General features: G+C 36.9%; 1 protein-coding gene across 1 annotated transcript in view; it reads left to right on the top strand.

Moving 5' to 3' along the window:
• Nucleotides 1-8509: 8509 nt before the first annotated feature.
• Nucleotides 8510-17035, top strand: part of tmem121aa (transmembrane protein 121Aa) — a 30115-nt gene continuing 21589 nt past the window's right edge. Inside the window, exon 1 of the mRNA XM_067454568.1 lies at nucleotides 8510-8756. The gene's annotated coding sequence lies outside the window, so the exon portion shown is untranslated. The remainder of the gene's footprint in view (nucleotides 8757-17035) is intronic.

Raw genomic sequence — 17035 nt, 5'->3', positions numbered from 1 at the left:
CAAAGCTATTGGTGCCCTTTAAAGGGCTAGTGGATGTTGGAAGTAGTTCAATGGAACACACCAAAAAAAGTTATAATGTCCACGTTGCGCCACAGAATAAAACTAAGATAATTGCAACTTTTTATCTCACAATTGTGAGTTTACACCTTGGAAGATATAAAGACAAAAAAGCCAATCTGACTTCATAATTAGCATTTCTGACTTTTTTCTCACAATTTTTTGTGAGTTTATATCTGTTAAGTCAGAATTGTAAGTTATAGTCAGAATTGTGAAATATATAAAAAAAACTCACAGTTGTGAGGAAAAAAAAGTCAGAATTGCATGTTTATATCTCGCAATTCTGACTTTATAGCACACAAATTGGAAATTTATACCATGCAATTCTGTCATTACATCTCACAATTCTGTCTCAATTGCGAGTTTATATATATTTATTATTTTTTGGCGGAAACAAACTTCCATACTTCTGCATACAACAAATTATATTGAGGTGAAAAAAAATGAAAAAAGTAACATAAAAGTGATGTTAAATGACAAATTCCATTGGTTCTTCATTCTGTGTTATTTGAACGCATCACTTTTATGGTACTTTTATAGTGCTTTTTTGTTACTCTTTGGAGCTTGAATGGCCCAGTTATGATCCACCTTCACTGTATAAAACATGCTAGACATTTTCATAGACATATTGTGTGTTCAATGAAAGAAAGCCAAAATTTGCAGGTTTGGAATGACATAAAGGTGATTAAAAAAATAATCTTTCAGTTAACTATCCCTTTAAGTCCTGCCTTTAAACGACAACTTAAATAATTGTTTTAATAAATGATTAATCAAAAAGTTTTTTTAAATTATTATTATAATTCCCTCTCACCCTCTATGTCCATTGTTAGTTCTGCATGAAATATAAATTAACATATTTTGAAATATAAATTAACATAAATGAAATATAATGAAATATAAATTAACATAAATTAACAAATGCAACCATTTAGATAACTTGTATCAAAAACATCCCACATTACTTTCTGCCAGTATCACTATTGTCAAAGATGATTGACGATTTGCATAAAGTTTGGATTGCTGGTATGATTCTGTTCTGGGCAAGAACTCCCTGCATATCCATGCAGCCTAGCATGGATATGAGCAGGGAGAGCAGTGATAACAGAACAGAAACAACATAATGTAGCCTATTGCAGATATCATTAATGTTCTTAATGTTTCATGTAACAGCATAATTCAAGAAAAATGTGTCTGATTCGAAAAGAATATCAGGGGGCCAAGTCCTGATTGGACAACAGGAGGAGCTGGGGAAGGAGGAAGTTAATTAGCTTCTGAGAAATGTGATAAATCTGCTCATATGGACCTTATATGTAGGGATGCTGTGATCGGCATCATATCCCTATACTGCATGTATATGTGGATCAGCTGACAGTCTGCCTACCAGGACTTTAATCTATGCTTGTTAGTCCTGGTTATGGTTGTTAGTCCACTATCTCTTCTCACGGTCTCTCTAAAGTTTTATTTACAGCTGCTGTCCGTTAGCCTGGAATTAGACGCACCCTAGCGGCAGCAAATCTAATCTGCCGCGAGAATCGTCTAGCAACTCTCAATACAGTTCTGAGCTGTAAAAAACAAACTCTGGTCAGGCCAATCACATAGTGTATATAGTCGGTAGGTGGGGTTTAATGGCAGAGTTGCGCTTGCGTGCTACTAGACTAGTAAACACAGAAGCTGTCGAACGGCGGTCTTTCGAATCATCTTTGACCACGACTCTGCTGGAAGACTCTGAGAAAAGAACAACACTGAAGTCATTCTTAAAAAGGGAAGATGTGTTCGTAGTTTTGCCGACCGGATACGGCGAATGTTTAATCTATCAACGAGCTCCGCTTCACGCTGCTCTGGTTGGTTGTAGCACTATCCTCGCATGCAGAGGGAGTTTGAAAGACAACCATTTATCCCGCCCCTCGGATTGAGCCCTGTCAATGGTGAGTTCCCAGACCAAACATCTTGATGTGGGTCTGGCTTGTCAGGCTAGCTGTCCGTAACTTTTTTTGTGTTCAAGATTTACAAAAATTATATGAGAATGTACAACATGAATACATTTTAGAAACCGTGTTTTTGTCTTACCCTGAATCATTATGGTACACTTACAATAAGTGTTTATACTGGGACTATTTCAGACCGGTCTGGGAACCGCTGTGGAGGAACACAGTCCCTTTGTGACTCACCGTAGACATAAACAGAGAGAAGTAGCTCCGGCTGCTATGCTCCGCAGGACGCATGGAGTTCTGTTTATTAACCGATAGAGCACAAAAAGTTATGGACTGCTGCTTTAAAGGACGTCCTTTCCAAAAAAAGAACTGCCTCAGCCTTGTGTTTACAGCTTGAGCTGATGAATCACTATGATAGCTGCTGTCAATACCAGTAAAATCTGCATCAGTCTTAAGTAGGCTGCTATCAACAGTGCATCTTGATTTTTCTGAAACTGTGTCCTTATCTGGGGACTACAGTCCTATAATACAGACTATAGTGATTAAAAGGGATGTGTGTAATTTGTCAATGTTAAAGTACTCTCTCTTATCCCAGTTTAACATGCAAAAGCAACTTAAAGGGATAGTTCACCCAAAAATGAAAATGCAGCATTAATTACTCGCCCTCATGTCGTTCCAAACCCGTAAGACCTTTGTTCATCTTTGGAACACAAATGAAGATATTTTTGATGACATCCGAGAGCTCTCTGTCCCCTCCATAGACAGTGATTTTACCACTGTTAAGGGCAAGAAAGACATTGATAAAAATAGTCCATGTTACAATCTAGTAAGGTAAATAAAATGTAACATTTAAAAAAAAAAAAAAATGCATTAAACATAGAACATTTTTGGTCCTTTCTGGACCAAAAAAGGTACCATTTTTGGGCCTCGGGTCATTCTGACCTGCGGGGGAAGGATTTGTTACAAAGTGCGAGGGAGGGAAGAGGGCTAACTTGACTTAAGCTACTCTGTTTAGCAGAACAATGGCGATAATGTTTTTCTGCAGTCTATTTTTTTAGGTGACTCCAGCACTGGACTGTATCTGCAGTCTCTTTGCAAACAGGCTTGATCCTTAACCATCAAGCTACCTCAACATCAGGCTGTGTGAGGGGATGTTTTTATCCTCCCTTTCATCACTAACAAGCCAGTCACTTCCACATTAAATGTGTGTGTTTGTTTTTGCTTCTGCCTGTGTAAGAGTGAGACAGTGAGAGAGATGGGATTTGAACACTCATAGATTGTTTATTTTTTTCCGTTAAGTAATAATGACAGTTCTTTGAGGGAGTGAAATTTGCATTATATGAACTATCTGTATTCATTCTGGTTAATACATACAGTTTGTGTTGATCTGAAAACCAAAAGCATTATACTGTATCTACTGACTCTAATGGACTCTTTTTCGAAGAAGGATACTGCTGAGTGGCCTCTTCAAATCAGCATTGCAAAACAGCCCTCTGTACACAGAATACAGGCCGATGAGAGACAATTACTGCATTCCAGCAGAGTGGCTGAGTGAAACCAGAACTTATCACACGATGATAGCAGAGCCAATATCAGGAGTGATGAGCGCATCCATGAGAAAAGAGAAAGGCAATTAGATCATTTAATTTTTTTTTTCTGCTACTGTTTTTCCTTTGTGCACAGTCCAAGAATAAGGGTCCCTAATGCGATATACCACATTGGTCTGGACATCAGTTTTGAGAGAATGATTACTTGCACAGTGAAAATATTTGGAGAACCATGTGTGAGCCATGAGGGTCAATCAGTGCACATAAAATGCTCTACGCAATTGTAAATTCCATTATTCAGGCAGGGAAGTCTCATATAACGCAAAAGTCACTTTTGCAACATTTAGAGCATTCAAACCCCTGTTGATATGTGATTGAATGATGCAAAACATTCAAGTTTAACCATAATGTCATTTGCTAACTTATGTTTAGGTTAATCTACCAGCAACACAGTATACTAGTGTTTTTTCTTCTTTCTTATAGAATCTGTTGAGTGAATGATCCAATGACTCACTAATAATAACCACATAATAACATTGGCTGCTTTTCCATGTCGGTCTGAACAGTTCTCATTTCGTAACCTTTCTATTCCGTGCCGATACAGGCCAGCTGGTACGGTTCTGGTTTCATTTTCCACTGCAGGGCTGATAACGGCCACTCTTTGGAATGTCATACAAAAGTATCAGTCGTTTCCTTGGCAACAAAACGGTTTACTGATGATATGAGACAAATAACGACCGCATTATAGAGGATGATCAGATATTTATTTACATTTTATCTAAAATTTGTTTTTCTGTCACTCAAATTTTGTGCTTAGCCAGCTACAGAGAAACTGGTAGCCAGGCAACAGACAAATAAGCAATTCTAGCGAGGTCATTTCATGGAAACAAACAGCACAGTTCAGAACGATTAGACAACCGTGCCAAAAATAACAAATTAGACAACCGTGCCAACCGTGCCATTGTGGGGCCAAGAACGGTTTATAATCGTAGTGGAAACAGAACTTGAAACGTTCCTTACCATTCTAAGACCTTTTCGGCCCCACAATGGAAACGGCTATACTGTAATTCCTGGGATAAGAAAAAAAATTAAAATACAATTTAACAGTAAAAGACTGTAAAAATGCTACGGTTCAAAACAATTAACTGGTTAACAGAAAGTTTTCGTACTGTGTGGTGAATAACTGTAATAGATCTAACCTTACATTTAATGTATTTTACAGTAAAATACAGTTAAATTTACAGTTTTTGAAAGTGAAAAAGAACAAGTCATTTTGTAATTTACAGTGAAAAACTACAGTGAAAAACTATAAATTGACATTCCCAGAATTCCCAGCATAACACTTCACATTTGATGTATTTTCATATAAATGTTTCTTCTTATTTTTTTCTAATCAGTTATGTACATTATGTACATTATGTTTAATGTTTAATTTAATGTTGATGAACTTAATGTTTAATGTTAAAATAATTGTGTGTGTGTGTGTGTGTGTGTGTGTGTGTGTGTGTGTGTGTGTGTGTGTGTGTGTGTGTGTGTGTGTGCATTTTATATATATGTTAGTATTATCCACCTAAAAGCTTTGAGTCATCATGTGACTCATCTCCACTGTGATTGGTGATTGTCAGTATATGTAGTAAAGGTACACAAGAACACAACAGATATTATTAGTATTTCAATAGTTTGGTAATTGAACATTATTTCAGTTAACAAAATACAGTTATTCATTGTAAATTTTTATGGAATAATTCAGTCAATTGTATCAATATACCCCCCCCCCCCCCCCATTTGACAGACTTTAAAAAAAATAAAAACAGAACAAAAAATCAAAAGTAACCGATGACAGAGTTAATCATTTCATTCTAGCACTTATAGAAAGCAAACAAATAAACATTTTACAGCGAAGCCAAAAGAATAGGCTAAGATTATACAATACTTTTGTCTATTTGTGAACCTAGTCAGAGATGCAGAGAGGGCCTGAGCTAGTCTTTGATATGGTAAAGAGTGTTGCTTGTCCCTCAGCAGCTCAATGCATGAAAGCGAGCAAGAGGAGAGGCATCAGAAGGGACCTGAAGGGTGGAGAAATCATTAACTTTTATGTTTTTTTAATTTGCTGGACATACGCACACAGCCCAGCACTAGCATACCAACTCGCCCTTCCTTCACTAACAATCTCCTTGTCATATTTTGATTCACACACACACAGACAGAACAGAAAAGGCAGAACAACATCAAAAGCTATCAGAGATGTGATCTATCTGAGAATTCACAGGCTTCCTACAAAGCCTTTTTGCAGTCTGTGAGCGAGGGCGAAAGAATCGCTCTCAGAACAACATCTTAAGCGTTGTAACTTGTTCAACAGACAAAGAATAAACAAGAAGTCCGCTATCTATATATTAAAAAAGAAAGATGTTCTAGGAAGTAAATCTGCATTTGGAAGTAAATCTCTATTGGATCTCCTAGCAGGTTTTCTGAAAGAACTGTTTTCCTTCATTGCTTTTCAAATGCCTTTCGGCCTTGAGTTTCCCGCAAGGTATAAGAATATATCACTCTTCACAGCAAGAATGCACGAGAGGGCATACAAGTTTACACACCTCTGAAATGAATCATTCAGATTCATTCCCCTGAGCCGGGGAAAAAAAACTGATTAAGAATGCGACAGAGTGAATCCAAATGATTTACTCTAACTTAAGTGCGATATACACACGTTCATATACGAAGAATTTGATCAATAAGCAACAGTGGGCCATTTAAATTCCTATATTAATAGAGCCATTGTTTCACCCTGCAGCAACCCGAACTAACAAGGCCACCGATTTTAGTAGCAAATGAAGATGTTAACGCCCACGTGAACTTCTCAACACACTGCTAATTAGTTTGGCCGAGCTGTAGAGGACTAATGAGAGGTGTTGCGCGAACCACACGGTGTCAGACTGCTACAGGGATAGCAAGCGAAGGGGAAGCCGAGCGTGTGAAATTGGAGTGATGTTTAATTAAAACTACATGTCCTAAATGCTGCCAGCCCAACAACAGTCCAACAGTCTCCCAATAAACGGCTCTCCATCTGAAGACCGCCTAATGAGGGAGTATGTCGTTAGATGGTTCGATATTGAATTGAACTTGGGTTAGAAAGACAACACTTTCTTTTGTTCTTGATTTTTCTTTCTCTTCTCTCTTTTTCTTGGTTGTTAAGCCTTTTGGACTCTCAGAAGAAAAGGTACAAAAGCTGTCACTGGGGTGGTCCCTTTTCAAAAAGGTACAACTTTGAACCTAAATAGTGCATATTAGTCTCTCAAAGGTAAATATTGGTACCATAAATGTAGATATTAGTACCTAAATGGTACATATTAGAACCTTTTTGAAGGGTACCATCCCAGTGACCACTTTTGCACCTTTTTTCTGAGGGTGTGCGCTCTTCTCTTCAGCAGAATCTCAAAACAAATGAATTTTTTTCTATTATATGAGGAAGCCTTCAAGTCACAGTGTTGAGTGCTATTATGGATTTATGGATGCTTGTATGAGCTACCCTGGATGCATCGCGTTAACATTCATTTTGTTGGAGAGAAGGTTCATTATCATGGGCTTTGTTGCAAATGTGCTAGTGTCATGATTCTTCACTATGTGGAGATTCTAGGAAAACCTTGGAGTGGAATTTCTTTGTCTCTTGGGTTACTTCATTTCCAAGTCTTTCTTTCTGTCCATGCATGCCAAAACATGATACATTATTCATTTATTTCTTAACACAGATCCAATTAGTTGTGTTTGAAAAATTCATAAGGCAAAGAGATTTTGTGTGCAATGATACTCTAAGAAAGGAACTTTCCGAGTATTTTATCTTTAGCGAATGTCTTGGGGGAAATGCTATATTGAAGAGGCAGGCAGAATCTGAAAGTTGCCAGGTATCTGTATTGTCATGGCTGACTCACAAATGCTGTATATAAAACAATAATCTCACAAGATGTTTAAACGCATAAAATCGTATTTTGGTTTTATGATTATGATGTCCTGCAGCTGTGCCTAAATTCCAGAGAAACTCAGCCAAAATACTAGAACTAATAATCATGAAATAGTTTTGTTTAAGGCACACACTGTAAAACAAAAATGCTTCTGAAAATCTCTTAAAAATTACATTTAGCAGTTAAATTTAATTATTTTGACCATAATTTTAAAAGGTTTAGATTCAAATCTTGTGAAGAGTATAATCATTCAATTGAATTATTGAGTAAATCCACTAACACGAATGAGCTGATATTAATTAAAGCATTTCTGTTATGTCTTAACACGCATTTCGCTTCCAATCAAGGTTATTAATCCCATTTCCCTTCTTCCCAGCATGCTCTGGGCCATTTATAATTGCAGTTGCATTGTTTGACCTTTTGCCAGTTTACTTTATGCCGTTGGTGTTGCTGATTGTGTCACATTTAGTAGTTTGTTGTTTTTTAATGTTAGAATGCATTTGTTCTTCTTAAAATGATCAGTTATTTATATTGTTTGTTGTGTATTGTATCTATTCTTGTGGCATGCTATTTCATGAGTGTTTATAGCCTCATATGATGACTATCCATGTGACATAACACAACACTGTCATCCATGCATACCAAACAAGTTGGCAGTCTCTCCTTGTGTCGTATTAAAACCATGTATATTAAAGGAATGGTTTCAATATAACAAATTGAGGCATCTTTTTGGAGTTAATCCAAATGTATTTTAGTATTTACGTTTTATTTATTACTTTTGAGTATGTATGCTGTATGATTTTCAAAGGGCATGTTGCGCGCGCACACAATATTGGTGGGGGTTTCATTTAGCTGTTGCACTGTCCACTAAAGGGGGGGGGGGGCAGTAGGCTGACGGTCTCCCAACATAAGCAAATTGCCAATAAATTATGTTCTCTGCTGGGAGGGTGAGGGAAGAGACGGAATCACTGATTCGAGAGAGAGAGAGAGAGAGAGAGAGAGAGAGAGAGAGAGAGAGAGAGAGAGAGAGAGAGAGAGAGAGAGTAACGTGGATCGGACTGAGGAGCACCGGCCCGCACGCGCGTGTCTATTTCCTCTCACAGTGGTGTGGTGCACACGCGTTTCACTAGTTTTGACAAGGGATTGCTTTCTTTTGGAGGCGACATCTCTTGTTTTCCATCAACGCGAGCTTGATGCGGATTAAATCACTCTAGAAACATCAATCTCGCCTCAGAGTGGATCAGCACCTTGGACAGCGGATGCCAGAGGTACAGTCTGCTGAACGGTCTGTTCGGATGAGGGAGGGTTTCCTGTCAAAATCATGAATTACCCGTTGTGCAATGAGCTGTGGCGAGCACATAAGGCGCGTTGTGCTTCCTAAATTAATATCAACTTAATTGAACTGACTGCATGAAGGACAATTAGTTAATGGCTGGCTGAGTACATGTGTGGATAAAAAGTATTGTGATTTATGTCGGCGCTTCTAATGGGTTCGAGTTTTAGAGCAGTTTCTATGGCTAAAGTACCCGTTCACGAATTCACGAGACAGCTAGCACTTTTAGCTAACTAATGGGATTGTGAGATTGCAAAACTATCGGCTAACGATTGTTAAATGAAAGAAGAAAGCAGATACCGGGCTTTGACTGATTCGTCATTGTCTAATAACGAAAAAGGTGTTGTTGTTTTTAATCTAGTGTAGATTATTTGAGTAGTTTTGGGTGTGAATATCGTTAAAACGCGGTGTAAGCGTTTAAAAAGTAGCCTAACGATTCGAACTGTTTCTCATCTATGATGGTGTTTGTGATTCATCTAAGTGACACGAAGCTTTTGAATCCAATTCACCAAAAGGATTTGTTCATTCATTGACTCTTTTTGGAGGTTAAGTCGTTACACACATTATAGGCTTCTGTGAAATGAGCGAAGAATTGAATCGTTCACTCGAATCGTTTAAAAACAGAATTACTTTTTATTAGGTTTTATTTCCTGCATGTTATTCAAATTTGCGTGTCTACAAAGCTACACCGTAGTTGAATGAGATCTAGACTACCTGATCTTATGTAGTTTTGTTGGAGTAACTAATATCTGTGTTGATAATGTTAAATAAAAATTGTATTTCATGTTAAACATTAAGTACATTTTTAGGTTACCATTTTTAGCCTACAGTGAAACTTGAGAAAGAATTTATAAGCACCATACACTCTATGATGATGAGTGTCTCAACCCATGGGTCAAAAATGGACAAACCCAACTGTTGGGTTTAAAAGGTAGTGTCCATAGTTGTTTGTTTGTCCATATTGACCCACACATGAAACAACCCAGTATTTTTAAGATTGTGGCCTTTGCTATAAGCCACAAATTATAACACAATATTTTATAATTAGTCCTTTTAAACCTGCTGGGCAGATAATCAATCTAGCTATAAGTCTAACAAAAATAAGTAGCCTACTTCTATCATGGCATTTTTAAATATGTTTATCCGTCATTTTTAGACTAACACATTATCCTTATAGTAACTAAACAATTTAGGACGAACTGAATGACATGTTCACAAATGCAATGGCTCGAACGAGTCCCAACTGTCAATGCCGTTGCGAGTCAGTTTTTGGATGGAAAAAAAAAACGTCCACAAGAAATATTCGTTCACTTAAAAGATTTGTTCGTAAACGTTCCATGAGAGAAACCCATTCACTGGCTCCAAATACCAGTCACACTATTTCAATAAAAAGTCTCTCAAACAATGATCTTGACGTTTTCTTCGGATTTCATTGACTGAATATCATTCTAGCACCTCGAATGGTTTAAAGGGGGTTTACAAACGACTCATCCATCCGTTTCCACTTACAGTGCTGGCAGTGGCACGCTACAGTGTGTTCTGTGGTAAGCCAAGAGCCTCACGTGACAGATAAACAACCTGAGAGATCCTCAAACCCTTTCACCTCTTGACCATGCATGCACTTTTATCGACAGCCTTGCTTACAAGGTTTTTTTATGTTTTTTTTTTTTTTTTAAGTCAGTTTATTTATAGGCACATAGCCTACCTTATACATTAGTATATGCTATAGGCTATAAAACGTTATTCGAATACAGCCTACTGGTCAGTAAACACACAGGTAACATACAATCACACTGTTGGTTTGGTCAACAAATATGCCTATTTTTAAATGTTTTGAACAATAAAACAGCATTAACACATTTGTGTAATTGGAATTTTAATTCAAAATCTTATAGTTACTGCAATATTATGACAGTTTCCCTGTCCAATAACTATTCTCATATGAATGTTTGAATTTTAAGGGCTCCTTTCTCTTCACGTCTGGTTGGTTGATGTTTGTTGATTATACTACTTTGTCACTTAATAATTTTCTTTTTAATTTAATTATTCAGTGTTGAAATCTTTGAGAGTAAGAATAGAAATATGTCATCTTAGTAATATTTTATTGTGCTTGAGTATCTGTGCCTGCACAGCGGACAGTTTATGTCAGGAAGCCCATACAAATTAGTCAACTGCTTAAGGGCTTCCGAGACATTTATATGGGACAGAAACCAAAACAGTTACATTATTTCCAGCACAGTCAATGTAAAATTGCATTCACAACAAATTTTATTTCTGTAATATTTTGGAGATTAAGCTGAAAATTCAGCAAGAAAAAAAGTATCGTGGGATGGGATGTTTTTTCCCCTCCACATCAAAAATTGATTGGATTTTGAAAATTGGTCATTATATACTGGAACAGAGCCAGGTGATTGGACGGACAAGGCATGGGGATTAAAATGTGCAAAGATGAATTGTTCGCAAATAGACCAGAAAAGAAAGGCTCAGTTTTTATGATGACTTTAAGGGACCTCTCCCATTGATCTGATTATGGCACACAAAATTGCCAAGGCTTTGCTGCAGGCAAATCAGTACTTTATCTCACTTCCTGTGCATAAAAACGGAATTGGTTCTTTAGAGTGTGACACCCCCTCCACTACACTTGTCCATTATCAGGACATCAGTATGACCGGTACATTCTTACCCCGGCCACGGAAGTTCAACCTGCATGTTTCCGATCTCCCTCGGGGGTTTCATAAGTGTGACATGACCGCCTCCATTTGCAGGCAGACAGGCTTAACTGCCTCCCTGCCAGTCCAAACCCCCCGCTGGCTAATTACTGACACAATGTCAGCATGGACAGCTGGCAATGCCATTTTGTGAAGTGAAGCATTTGACTGGGGTTAGCTGGATGGAGGCCTTTGCACTGAGTTTTGCATCAGTAGGAGGCCTGGATGCCTACATCAAACAATGCAGCAGTGCCCATGAGGCAACATGCTGAATGCACATGCACAGCCTTTCAGAACTGTGGATGGTGGTTAAAATGGACTGGTTGTGCTTATTAGAGAAAGTTGGTTTACTCTATACTAGAGTGTGTGTTGTGTTATCCTGGAAGGATTTCAAGGTGTAGCTGTCATCCTAGATTGTTAGTCATCACCATACATGATCACACATAGCTCCAGTGCACTGTTAACTATAATCAGAAATCAGAATTGAGTTAATCTGCCACGTAATCAACTTCTTAGAAGGAAGGTGACTTGGTGAGTTGCTCCCAAGGTAACAGTAAACCTACACAATTCCAATAAACAGTTTATGCAGTGCTGAAGTACAAGAGGGGAATGTATAATATTCAGCAGTTATGTTCAAAATTTATAACGTATAAGCACATAAACGGTTTAAGCAACATAAATTGGCAAATAGATAATGTGAAAGTATGTGGAACTTTATATATCATCACCTTTGATATGACTGGTGGATATCTGTTTAAACCTTTTGTTACTTACAGACATTAGGGATGTTGCAATGGCATTATTAAGCAGTAGTTGAAATGATGTGGTGTATTGGTCTGACCATTTTTCAAATCAAAAATCATTTTAATTGTTACAAAGTGGGATACAATAAAATGTGCATTTCCTTCTCCTTTTTTCTTTTAATTAAAATACAATTTTCATCACCTAATTCTATTAAACACAATACATGACTTTGCATATTTAGGATACACAGGCCCAGTTTCACAGACAAAGCATAGACTAAGCCAGGATTAGGCATTAGTTCAATATTTAAGTAGCTTTTATAAATGTGCCTTAGAAAAGTGTGCATCTTTAGACAAATGAATGGCATTGACATATTTTAAGATATGTCATGGTAAGTGTTTTTCAGTTAAACCAGCTCAAACATGTATATTAGTCTGGACTAGCTTCGGTCTAGTCTGTGAAATTGGCGGTAAGAATGCTAGTAATAAAATAAACCTTAAAGGAATAGTTAACCCAAAAATTTAATTCCAAGCCCCTATGATTTGGATAACCTTCGAAACACAAATTAAAATATTTTCACTTCTGTCCCTCCATTGAAAGTACTTAAAATATCCTAAAAGGCCAAAAGGCATTATAAAATTTTATATGTAAATAAAAGCCTAAATTAAATCTGTTTATCATATGAAGTGACCGACAAGTCTTAAAGGGGTGGTTGCATGTGATTTCACTTTTTTAACTTTAGTTAGTGTGTAATGTTGCTGCTTGAGCATAAACAGTATCTGCTAAGTTACAGCGCTGAAAATTCAATGCAAACTGAGATATTGTCTTTTAAAGTTACTGCAGTTTATTGCCTACAAAAACGTCCGGTTTGGACTACAACAAGCTTCTTCCCGGGTTGGTGACATCATAAACCTTTGCTAGTCACCGCAGATGTGACTTCTGCCCGTAATGGTAACGGGCGTGGTGTTTCCGGACAACCTATGCTTGGCACTTCAGCCAATAAAAATACATGAAACTACATTTGGCCATCTAACCAATCTAAGACCATTGCGTTTGTCGGAGGGATGGGCTTCATTGAAGCAGGAAGCAAACGAACCGTTCAAAGGACAGTGGAGACAGCGGTGTGGAATAAAGGTCAAATATAAAAAAAATATGGCGTTAAAAAAGAAAGGAAAAAAAGGAAGTATTAAGACATGTTATACTGAACCCCATAAACACAACCAAGCCTAAAAAAAAAAAAAACACAGAACCACCCCTTTAAGAGTGCTCAAAAATAAATGTTCCCCTAAGTACACTGTAAAAAATTAGTTAAAAAATAAGTTTCCTGGTTGCCTAATAATTTTGAGTTCATTGAAATAATTTTTTTAGTTAATACAATGAACATTTTTGAGAATTGACAAGCATTATTCAAATATTATTAAAAGATTTTGTAAGCATATTTGGTAATTGTATGTGTTTTATTTGTGATGTTGCAGTGAAACATGCCAAATTGTGCGATTTTCATGATTTATCACATTTTTGTATGGTTCAGATACAATAATATTTTGAGTTTCTATGTAATAAACCAATTTCCTTCATTGTTTAAACTCAATTTTTTTTATTTAAATAAACTCAAAATTACGGCAACCAGGTTAATTACTTTTTTAAGTTAAACCAACAATAATTTTTTACAGTGTGTATTCACCAAACACATCCATCCGCACTCAATGGCAATAGAGTATACTTTGAAGGGCTTGTGCACTAGACGTAGTAGAATGCAGACAATAATGTATACTGGTGCAAAGATGAAATTAGATGTTTCTAAACTATAGAAAGACAAAGATTTTATTCCAAACATTTTTAAAATGTCATTTCAATCACAGAATGATTTTGAATGCAATGCATAATTTGAGATGTGGGGAAATAACGGTTGCCCATTATTTTACAGTACTGTTTATAGCTACACTGTGTGATATTTCCCCCCATCTAGCGGTGTAAAGGTACATGACCATCCAGTGAATATTAGTTTCTATTCCTCTCAATACTGATTGCGTTTTAACTCCTACGGTGACCAATTAGGTCCAAGATTAATATGGCAATCCCCCTCTTCACATTCAACACGGTGCCATCGAGTGTTAAAACGCGAAAGGCGAAGCTTGAATTTACGGGTATGTCCCTCTTTGGCTAATGTACTTTCAAGATGGAGGGGCAACATGGCGACCAGCATTCGAACCCCTCACCCGTATGTATTTTCAATGGCATATTATAAACTTACGAGAATACTTTATTACTTGAAAAAAGTAAATATACATGAATGAGCACATATATCTTTGAACGAACTAAGTGTTTTTAGCTAAGAATAAACTAAAAAAGTTACACAGTGTAGCTTTAATATAACTCTAAAAATAACATAGTATGTACATAAGGAAAAGGACAGCAAAATAAAGTGCTAGCGAAATAATTTTCATAAAAACAGACAAAATGTGTGAGAATGTGAAAAAGGCCACAGAGCCAAAAGCAGCCATGCATGGGGGGGGGGGGGGGGGTCTATATGTAAAGTGGTTTAGGCTGAATTAATTGCAGAAGTGTAATACTCAGGCTTAGGGGTTTAGAAAAATCCCAAAACAAAATGTATAAGAATATCAATACAGTGCTGCTTTGCAAACACCGTAATCAATAGCATTAGTCTAACCGGAAAAAATGTACTGTGCCCAATTTTAGCAGAGTAATTCATTGTCCCAACTGAACATTAGTTCCCATGACAACCTAGTCATCTATTAGTTCTCTGGCATCATGACAATGGTACAGTAGCCAACATACTTTCACATGACAAATGTTCTAAAGCAAATGGAGTTCTTTTCAGTGTGTGAGATGTCATTTTAGAGCTGAGAAGCTCATAGCGCACTTGCCTTTGTGTGTCGTGTGCTGTGTGAATGAACGTATTCTGCTGTGACGGATATATTAGCGAGGTTTGGTCCTCTTCCCTGATGCTGGATGACAGCTCATAACACGTTCTTCCTTAGAAATATCTCACAATGATATCAACTTGGGAATCAACATGGCCTCAAAGACTTTTTTTTAACTATAAAAATTCACCATGACATCATATCATGCCTTACTGCGCAATATGGTTCTGCCTTTACGAGACACCTTAAATATAGCTATTATAGTGTTACACTTGAATGGAGCGTGACTGTGTGGTGTTTCTGTTGATCTACCTGGACAGGAGAGTGCAGACTTTCTATAACAGCAGCATAAGGGTAGAGACTGCGGAGCCTCAGAGCAGCAAACGCTTAAGAGCGCGTGGGGCCTGAATTGAATCACCTTTCAAAGAGGGAGAGGGAAAGATAAAGTGAGTCAGAGACAGAGACAGAGGCTGCAAAGATAACATCTATGTGCCACAATGTGTGATTGCGCTGGTTACTGCCTCTTTTTGTGGCTAAGTCGTTCCATTTGTTGCTTTACAGTGGAGCAAGAATGAAAATGGCGAGGCTTGTTTAGTTATGAGCTTGTTTCTAAGCTTACTGAGATGCATTTAATTAATTGCAAATAGCTTGTTAAAATTATGGTTCTAATATATTTATTTACTCTACATATTTTTTTGTGTGAAACTAACAAGTGTATCGGAGACCAACCTAATGAACATTGGAGGAGAACAAATGCAAGACTGTATGATTTTATGTTGAATTTTATGTTATGTTATGATCAATTATCCGCTAATCAGAATATGAAGGAATATTGTGGATATGTTCCTGTATCCAGGTCCAAATGATGATGCTTAAAGGGGCAGGTTACCCAATGATAAATTATTTATTTACTAACTTTGTAAGTTTTACTTTCTTTTTTTTCTGTGGACCACACTCAGAGTGTTTACATAAGGATATCCAATACAGTGAATATAAATTATAAAGAGCTTGACATCCCCTGGTCCTCTTACACTTTCATTGTGTGGAAACGAGCAGCATGAACAGTCTCCTAAATATCTCATTTTGTGTTCTACTTAAAAAAAAAAAGGAAAGAAAGTCCTGTCTCTTGAAAGTCAAAAAAAAAATAATAGAATGTCTTGAGGTTGAGAAAATGTTATATTATATTTTTGGGTGAACTATCACTTTAAATATTTGGTTATATTCATCAGGCTTCTGATAATTAATCTGTATTGCGGTGTCATTCCATACACATAACTTCCCCCAATGTGGTTTAATAAAATATGATGCTCCTAAAGCATTCATTCTGTATCCTTAGCCATCTGCTTAGGTAAATATCATGAACATAATTAAAACACTTTTTATTAGACCCTTTGGCAAGAAATGTAAATGTGAACCATAATGCAGTCGAAACCTAAGTTGTGCTTGAGGTGAAGTAAATTGCAGGATAATTCTGGATTTTAAAGTTACTGTGTAACTTTCGGCCCTCTCGCGGTTAAAAAACAAAACTGCATGCATTTTACTAAAGCACATTATTTTGGTTGGGTTTCGGCTCTGGATGAATATGGTTTTCCTACGGCTTATAAAACGTTCACTACTACGATTAAGAGATATAATCAGTATAGATGGAAATGATCTTAGGCTGAATGAACAGGTTACTGTATCTAAACCCATTAATAAACACAATACTTCCTTGAAAATAAATTCTAGCACAGCACTACAACAACCCATAATGAAATGACCCTTCACAATAGATAATGCTTTACAATTAGGAGCTATATATGGCCATTTATATGTTCAAAAAACCTTAATCAAACCTGTTGAGTAATAAAAAACGCCATCGCCACGTCACTTTTACA

Source organism: Pseudorasbora parva, chromosome 10, assembly GCF_024679245.1.
Source record: "Pseudorasbora parva isolate DD20220531a chromosome 10, ASM2467924v1, whole genome shotgun sequence".
In the NCBI taxonomy this organism is placed as follows: Eukaryota; Metazoa; Chordata; class Actinopteri; order Cypriniformes; family Gobionidae; genus Pseudorasbora; species Pseudorasbora parva.
Note: the sequence above shows the minus strand (reverse complement) of the source record. Positions and strands in the feature narration are given on the sequence as shown.